The sequence below is a fragment of the Lathyrus oleraceus genome, chromosome 5 (assembly GCF_024323335.1).
Source record: "Lathyrus oleraceus cultivar Zhongwan6 chromosome 5, CAAS_Psat_ZW6_1.0, whole genome shotgun sequence".
NCBI lineage: Eukaryota > Viridiplantae > Streptophyta > Magnoliopsida > Fabales > Fabaceae > Lathyrus > Lathyrus oleraceus.
In genome coordinates, this window is record NC_066583.1 from 36,072,393 (window position 1) to 36,081,122 (window position 8,730).

Genomic DNA, 8,730 nt, shown 5'->3' on the forward strand with positions numbered 1-8,730 from the left:
GACTACTATCACTTGAATTGTCAATAAAATGATAAAAAGTTAACTTTGACACTTTAAAGATATTGCAGAGTTTGATTTCTCCTGGGGAATGGGGAACGACGGTTGTATAAGGAGTATTAGAGGAATTTGGATCCTTGAGAATGAGATTAAGCCACAGATAGAAAGGAAAGAGAGCGGAGGAGAGAAAATTGATGGAGGGGATCCAAAGTAATGATTGAGCTGTACAATTTCTATTTTTTTAATTTAATAAAAGACCTTCATAATTATTATTAAAAATTAATTATTTTTGAACTAATTAATGCTTTCACTTCTAATAAACTTTTCATTTAGTTTTAAAAATTCAACAAATTTAGTGCGGATAGTTGTGAGTTTCTATTTGTTAAGAGTTTTACATCAAATAATATATGTTTTTATGTTTTTAAGTAAGGACAATTTTATTTTACAAAATCATAATTTTATAGGGATGAAGAAATATGTTAAGAGTTTTGTTTCGAATAATATTTCATGAATATTCATGAGTTTAGAACATTAATTATATTATTATTATTATTAAATCAATTTTTTAAATTATCGTAAAAAAACATTTTTTCTATAATATCGATGAGGTTTATAATGGTATTTGGAGATTTGCTACTTTAAGTCTTCCCTATCCTTTCCTATTCCATTCCTTCTCATTTTTTTTTAATCTTAATTTATTTCAAAAAATATTCTAAATTTAATACCTTTAAAGCCACTTAAATTTAATCAGCTATAAATAACTAAAAGTATGAGACATATCATGTATCAGCAGTACATTACACTTCAGAATTTAAAATAGGGAAATCCTACTTGTGTATTCTACATTTTGAAAACTTAAAAATATCATTACCTATTTCATATTAAATAAAATAAGACTTAAAGATGCATTTTCATATGTTGTTATTTGTGTGTATCCGAAGATTTATCTCCGAAGTGTCTCTAAAGTTTTTTAGAGATATTATGTGCGTGTTAATGACAAGAGAAAATTATTTTGGATATGCATATTTGAAATCAGTATTTTAAAAATCGGACTGATCATCAAACTACTGAGGATACTGAGTCATTGATTCATTAGTCAGGAATTATTGGGTCACTGGTCGAATCAGATGACTAAATCGAAAAACTCGATTAAATAAATTGGTTTTTATGACAAAATTATATGGTTATTAAATCGGTTGAACCAAATGACTTGATCTCTAAAAAAAATTCCAAGACTTATAATTTTTTTAAAATATCATAATTTTAGAAATTCATTCTTTTAATTCAAATCAATTCCACAATAAATAAGTACAAAATACAGATCTAAATAAATTTTGAATAATGTCTAATTACAATATAAATTGAATAACAAAATAAGTGTATGTGTCTAACAAATTTAACATCAAAGAAAGAAAGTTGTTTCAAATAAGTTTTAAACGAGGTCTACTTATATTTTGATTTTATTTTTTTTTAATTATAAAAAACGACATCGTTTTGTTTGAGGAAAAAAACAAGCATTTAACCCGTCGATTTTTTAAAACCGCTGGTTCACCATTTTTTAATCGATTTTTGTCAGTTCTGGCCAGTTTTCATTAGTTCAATAGCTTATCTGATCCAACAATCAGATCATATCGGTGACCCCTTCGATTCTCGTTTCAACCGATTCGATTTGATTTTTAAAACATAGTCGAAAACCCCCCGAATCATTAGTGGGCAACGCCATTGCCCCAACATTGTGATTTTTTTTATGCCAAATTATATCAAAGTAAAATCAAGTTTATATTAAAGTTAAATGAAAGTAAAATGTCATACATTAATTCAAAAAGTCAAAGACCATACATAACATTTATCCAAAAATACAAAAAAAGAACAATACATTCAAACATAAATTATTGGGTATGTCTAACCCTCTACCTCCTCCTCCTCCGCCTGTACTATACGACACTCAGTAAGTAGACAATCATGCTCCCCGTGAGAGCCAATTGGGAAATGTCATTCTCAGTTTTGCCTCTATGCCGACAATATCCATCTCCACAACACGCTGGTAGACCACCGACACATCCTCGGTGTGGTCACCCCTAGCCTCAAGTACCTCTTGGTTAGCTGACCTAGGTGGTCTTTCAAGAGCTTTTGGTGTCATGATAGGGTGTGACACCCTATAGAACCATGTCATGTAGCCTTCAATATAGGCCCAATGTACATGAGCTAGTATCATGCGATACTTCTATGGTATTGAGTGACTCTTGAAATCATCAAATATTTCATCGAGATCTCTACGGTGGATGATAGGAGAGCATACTCATAAGGGGGTCTTGGAATAATATGTAGATAGTCAAACTGCTGCATCACTCGCTCAGGAAAATAAGGATACATAAGAGATGACTCGCATGTTAGCCATCCGGAGTATAGGATATGACGTCAAATGGAAGTGTCTCACGGTGACCCCCGTATGGGAAGAAGCAAATGCCATCTGTTACAAGACGTTCAAGATGCACTTTGAATGGCTCTACCACATTATTCCCCATGTACAAAATAAATGTGGTATCATGCAGCCAATCTTCGGTGTAGGCGAACACACTTTCAAGCTCGATGATGCAAGGAAAGTGGGAGATGACCCATCCCTGAAAAATTATTCATATAGAATATTAATAACAAGTGTAACAAATAAATTATGAAAAGGTATGTACAATAAATTACCGTAAGCAGCATGCAACTCCCTGTCATCTACTTTGTCTTTCAAAGACAATCCTCACCCAGCTTCGAGTACAAGTAGACCAAATAGGCGGGCCCTCAGTTGTACTCGTGAATCACAATCAAGTCGATGAAGTGCTGAAGGTAGACCGCATCGATATAGGTTGCACTTTTGTCTACAAACACGGACGTGTCAACCAAGAACAAGAGGTAACACCTCAATGCACAAGTCTGATGGTGCTCAACCTGCATATCACCTTCGACATCCATAACCCATAGTATATGAGTAGTGTGAAGTTGGCGTAAAAGCGTCCCAACTTTCGCTGTTGGCAAACACAATGGAGTTCTGAATAAGAACTTAGACGACAAGCCCTGTGTGTTACCCTTGATTCGGAGAGTGGACTCGATTAAATCCTTATTCATGCACAAGGCTTGAGCTATATCTGCGGAATCCAGGAAGTTATCCTCAATCATGTAGGGAGGTCGATCTTTAACCGGTAACTATAGTAGATGTGCGAATTCTTCTAGTGTGGGAGCTAGAAGGAAGTCCTGGAATGTGAAGCAGTGTAGCATGGGATCATAAAACTGTGCTAATGTGAACATCAACCCTGAATCTTCTTTGGTAGACAAAACTCCTAACAGGTTGCCATAGGCTTGTTTGAAGGCTACTCGGTAATCTTTAGTCAGGAACTCGCTGAGCTTTCTCAATTCATCGACCTTAGAGTCTCTCAATTTATACTGATAAGTTTTTCTTCGGTCGGTCTTATCCATGGCTGCACTGACAATAGCAACTGATACAGTAGATCCCTGAAAAATGCAAATGTAACATGTAATGGTTAATGTAATGATGTAATGATGTTATGCGGTACAATGACGGAAGGGTATCATATAATCAGAATTCTGGCATGCTCTGGATAAGTTCTATAATCTATTTGTTGCAAATTCAAAGGTTCGACGTGTACACGAGAACACGGGCATGAAGGATCTTGGTTTCCTGCAAGAAAAACCCATATTCCCCTCACAGGTATGTACTATCCTTAAAGGGTGGTCCTAAAAGGTCCCTAGAGTCAGCGACCCAATTTGAGATACCATTATCTTGGACGAATGACTCATCGAACAATGATGCTCCCAAAAGGATCTACTCTAGGTGTGACGTCTCGTGTCAACCATAATCGTGGAATAACTCCACGGAGGTCAAACACGATTCTAGTCACGTTACTATCCAGTGTGTGTACTCATCTCGGGTATAGAGCTTCTCTCTCACATGTCATCAATCCAACCCAAACAATAACATATACAGATATCCAGAATGCCAGAATGCAATAACAAAGTAAATAGCGAATAATGTAAAGAGAATAAGGCATAACGATAAGCACCTAAAAACTAGCGAGAAAATAACCTAAACTAGGCTCGACTCCTTTTAGCGACTAGGAAGTACTCCAAGTAGCGAAGTATCCCCAGTAGAGTCTCCAGCTGAAGCTAGCAAAAATATACCCGAACATATCGCACGCTCGAGCATACAACAGAGTCTCCATCGAACTTTATTTATTCCACAAGGAAAGGGAAAACATCGATAAAACCCGGGGGGAAAGAGATATGCTGGGTAAGGAAGTCGGTTATGCAAGGGGAATGTATTAGCACCCCAGACATCCATGGTACTCCATAGGAACCATTTTGATTGTTCTCGCTCGAATGAGTGTTATATCTAAGGATTACTCGCGAAAGAATGAGGAAAGGAAAAGAAATAGATAAAGTGCTCGGTGAGGATTGGGGCCCTCATGCCTACGTATCCTCATAGTGCAATGAGGAATTCAGAGCTTCGTAGTTCAAGGAACTAGAGGCAGGAGGTGAAAAAAATGTGATCAAAGTATGGTCTGAACCAAAGAATAGTGTTTTGAGCTCCAACAAGGGTGAAAAGATGAACCCAAGAGTAAGGTGGCTATTACCAATACGTGGACCAGCAGGCCACCACTATAGGGTAAAGCCAAAAAGGCGAAGAAATAGGTGTTTAGGCACAGTCCCAAACATCTCTTGGTTCACAAGGTGACGCAAGAAGGAACACAAAGAGGTAGTATGTTTTGGCTCAAAGAATACTGATATATCACATGGAGTGAATGAAGGTAGAATAATGACCTTCTCATGGAGATGAACGGAATGAAGGGACCGAAGTTACAGAAATTGAATATTTGGCGATAAGTGACTGAAGAAGTATTTTCTGAAATCGAAAGGTGAAAGTGTATTGGAATCCATAATAGAAATGGGATTTGTACCATAGAGGGAAACGACTTTGACCGATACGTGGACTAGTAAGACCGCCACTATAGGGTGTATAGCCAAAAAAGGAAGGAATTAAATGTTTGAGGTTGTAGCCCAAACAACTCTAGGTAGAAAGACGAATTATATTAGGTGTCCTAAAAGGATGTGTATGGAATCCCAAAGAAAGTGTATTTCGATGTCAAAGGAATAATATGTCACTGGGTGAACGATTTATGATCGAAGGTAGAAAATGGATAGTGAAAGATATGAACGGTGCCCTAAGGCGAAGGAGGAATAATTAGAAGTATGCTCGCCAAGGAATCGCATCCTCGTGCCTACGTATTCTCATTATGCAATGAGAAAGTCAGAGCAATCTTAGTTCGGAACCACGAGAATAGAAAGAGAGAGACGTTTGTCTAAGCAACGGGGGCTCACAAGACAAACACCAATTCAAGGAATGATTGCAGTACAAAGAATGGTATCACTTGCTGGGGAAACAAACAGTTCGAGATCCAATAAGAATAGTATCTTGGATCCAAGAAAGATGATAGTCTCTGAATCAAAGAGCAAGGTAGGCATTTACCAATACGTGGACTAGCAGGTCGCCACTATAAGGTAACGCCAAAAAGAAAGAATGAATTAAGTGGTTGAGGCTGTAGCCCAAACAACTCTCGATTGAGGAGATGGATTATCGTTAAGACATCCTAAAAGGATAGACAAGGAGTCCAAGGAGAAGATATGATTGATCTCAAATGATGATATAGATTGAATGAATGGAGAATGATTGATTGATAAATAGATAAGGTAGATTGATAAATAAGATAGCTCGCGAAGAATCTGAATTCTCCTGCCTACGTATCCTTATAGTGCAATAAGGAAATCAGAGCGCTTGTAGTTCAGCCCACTAGGGATGAAAACAAGGATGATTGGAGGCAAAAGAATGTGATTGAATGATTAAATTGAATAGAATGGAGAAATGAAATGAGAGACTTGACAGTCGATTGATAAGAATCACATGAGAGTCTAGGAATAAAGGCGAACACTTTGAATATTTGGGGCATACGCCCCATACACAAAGTCGCTCTAGACGAGGATAGGAGAGACTCCGTCTTATCATTCCCTATTACTTAAGACTTGAAGTGCATGATACTTCTCTTGACTGACAAGTTGCTGGCGAAGAATCTTCATTGTTGATCCTTGTGTTGATGTTGAGTTTGTGTGAAGAAGACTTGGTAGTTTGATCAATTCGTATTGCATTAAAGTCTATGAATAAGGGCGAACGCTTTGAATATTTGGGGCATACACCCTGTACGCAGAGTCGCTCTAGACGAGGATAGGAGAGACTCCATCTCATCATTCCTTACTACTTAAGGCTCGTTTCGTACAACTTGAATCGTGTTTACCAAGTGTTGACCTTTGATTTGTCTTGTATAATCTGTTGTTTGGTGTGACTGAGGATACCTTTATGTGAATATCTTGACTTGAGGCTTCGAGCTCCACAACTTAGAAGAAAAGTCTTATTAAGTGACCAAGGGTCTTTTGGTCACTCAAATTAGACTATGAGATTATACAAGTTCAAAAGATTTAATTGATCAAAATTGCTTTTGATCAATTTAAATCGTTGATCAATTTAAATCGGAGTGTTTGGAATGATTTGGGAACTAGATTAGCACCTAATCTAATGGTTAAAATTAATGACAAGCTAATCCTAAGGGTACATGCCATGGTTAGTCAAAAATTCGATTAAAATTCTATGTACAAATTCTAAGGGAACATGTTATGGTTAAGACTCTAAGTTAAATTCTATTCCTAAAGGAGCCTATGATTTTATGAGTGAAAATGTCCAAAAATGACCCCTAAAGGGTAAAATTGTCTTTTGTCAAATTTTATGGTTATTGAATCTAAAATTTAAATTATGAAAATTCTAATTAAACTCCTAATTGATCCAATTAACATAAATTCTAACAATTAACAAAACAAAAAAAAACAAATAAAATAGTGAGCCTTTGCAAAACAGAGGAGAGGGTGTGTAGGCCTGATTTGGATGTGCAGAAAAGCAGAAGGAAAAGCAGAGTCCAAATGCATGGGCTTCAGGTGCCAAAGCCCAATGCAAAACTATTCCTTTTTATCCAAGGGGTGCAGCAGAAAAAAATGGGGTAAGGCAGTACTGTATTGGGCTTGGAATGTGACAAGTCCAGTCAGAAAATAAGCCCAAAGGTTGGGAGATGTGTTGGGAAAAAACCAGAAGAATTTGAATGTACGTGTCTTTTTCCAAGATAGTTCAGATTGCCGATGCTGGAGCTCCACCGCAGACCACCACGCCGAAAATCGCTTCTGGCGGCGGTGACTACAGGAAATGAAAAGCGGAGACACCTCTATCATCGTCTCCACCTCCTGAACAAGGATCCACTCTCCAAATTATCCAACTTCTGTCCTAAATCTAGTAATGAGATCGAATCCTTAAGAACCCCTAAAAACTCCAATCTACAATACTCCTCCATGAACAAGATTCAGAGCTCCTTACGATAGGGGTTTGTAATAGCATGGTGTATTGTTCAACATAACAACCAAAATGTGAAAAAAATGGACCTACCTCCGAAGCTGGGAATTGCTCCGGAGAGTATTGATCGAAGAAGATGATGATGACGGAAAATCACTTGTACAAGAAGGTGAAGTATTGCCTTTATCTTCCTCTGGCTTGCTTGTTTTCTGAATCTTCTTCTTCACAAATACTGTAGTAAGAGAAGGTTTAACTCACTTTTCTTGAAGCCTCAATGTGAAGCTTCAATGGAGTTTTGGGAAAATTGAGCTTTGAGTGTGAGAGGGAGAGGGTTCAGAGAAAGGTTGCAGAGAATTGAAGATGATGAACGCAAAAGTGTAGCTAGAGAATAGTGAATGGTGAAGACTTCAAATGATGGTGAAGATGAGACTTTATAGGGATTAGGCTCAGGATTAATGAGGCTTGATTTAGGCTTGGGGTTAGTTAAAAGAGGTTTGGAGTTAGTTGAAATGAACTCAGTGAGTTTAGGTAGTTAACTCACTGAGTTGGAAGTTAGTTAATTAGTTAACTTAGTGGAAATGTGTTCAAGTGACTGTTTGTGACTGGTTATTGTAGGTGACAGTTTGAATGAGATTCAACTTTGATGTTGGTTTATGTGCAAGGTATAACCAATAGACTTGCAACTGTAGGTCAATAGTGGTTGTGTGATGTGATTTTGGTCTTGGTTATGATTGTGCAAGTTGAAGTGTTTGTGGATTTTACTGCACTTGTTTTGCTACAGGTTTGATGTGTTCACAAGGTGTTTGGTTGAAGCTTGATGAAGTACCGAACCTCAGAGTGTCGTCTAGTGCTCACGGCTCTCCCGGTGTGCATGTAGGTGTCTACTTGCCTTGGGTTGCAAGCCTCAATGATGGAGGATCATGTTTCAACCCAAAAATTCCCCTCTCACATCAATAATGCAAAAATCATACAAAACAACCTATGAGTCGACTCAAACAGGGAATGAGTCAACTCAATCAGTGATTTTCCCAGGGTTGAGTCGACCTAGGAGTCGACTTGTCCGGACCCACGACGAAATGATTGAAAGAAAAATTGGAAATGAGTCTACGCAAAGGACAGGTGAGTCGACTCAATCATGAATTTCCAACATTAAATCGACCGGTAGGTCGACCTGTTCCGACCCGAGGGAACCAAGTTCAAAGAGAGAAGGAGCATGAGTCGGCGCAAAGGGTGAGTGAGTCGACTCACTCAAGCTTCCCAGAATTGAGTCGGCCGGTGGGTCGACC